Source organism: Nanorana parkeri, unplaced genomic scaffold (genome assembly GCF_000935625.1).
Source record: "Nanorana parkeri isolate BGI_ZX_2015 unplaced genomic scaffold, ASM93562v1 scaffold2005, whole genome shotgun sequence".
Classification (NCBI taxonomy): Eukaryota; Metazoa; Chordata; class Amphibia; order Anura; family Dicroglossidae; genus Nanorana; species Nanorana parkeri.
This window is the reverse complement of record NW_017308273.1, coordinates 175,784-176,316: the sequence shown is the minus strand read 5'-3', so window position 1 is coordinate 176,316 and position 533 is coordinate 175,784. Positions and strand designations below refer to the sequence as shown.

Below are 533 nucleotides of genomic sequence, written 5' to 3'. Positions count from 1 at the left end.
GTCAATCATGGTGCTGTGTCATGGAGACTTGGGGTCTCCTGGCCTGTCAATCATGGTGCTGTGTCATGGAGGGCAGGACAGATTTGGGGTCTCCTGGTCAGTCAATCATGGTGCTGTGTCATGGAGACTTGGGGTCTCCTGGCCTGTCAATCATGGTGCTGTGTCATGGAGGGCAGGACAGATTTGGGGTCTCCTGGTCAGTCAATCATGGTGCTGTGCCATGGAGGGCAGGACAGATTTGGGGTCTCCTGGCCTGTCTATCATGGTGCTGTGCCATGGAGACTTGGGGTCTCCTGGCCTGTCAATCATGGTGCTGTGTAATGGAGAGGACAGATTTGGGGTCTCCTGGCCTGTCTATCATGGTGCTGTGTCAGGGGGGTCTCCTGGCCGCCTAAACCAATTTGTCTGTTTACGGTCAGAGACGCTCGGATCTTCCCAATACAGCCAACGGTGATGTAATTACATTGCTGTTGGAATTGAGCATTAGCTACCAATGGGGAAGTTACATGACACGGGGGGGGGGACCACACCAA

The 533-nt window shown here is 54.0% G+C and overlaps 1 protein-coding gene across 1 annotated transcript in view; it reads right to left on the bottom strand.

Moving 5' to 3' along the window:
- UBL5 (ubiquitin like 5) overlaps positions 1–533 on the bottom strand; it is a 9,972-nt gene that overhangs the window by 2,828 nt on the left and 6,611 nt on the right. The window lies entirely within an intron of this gene.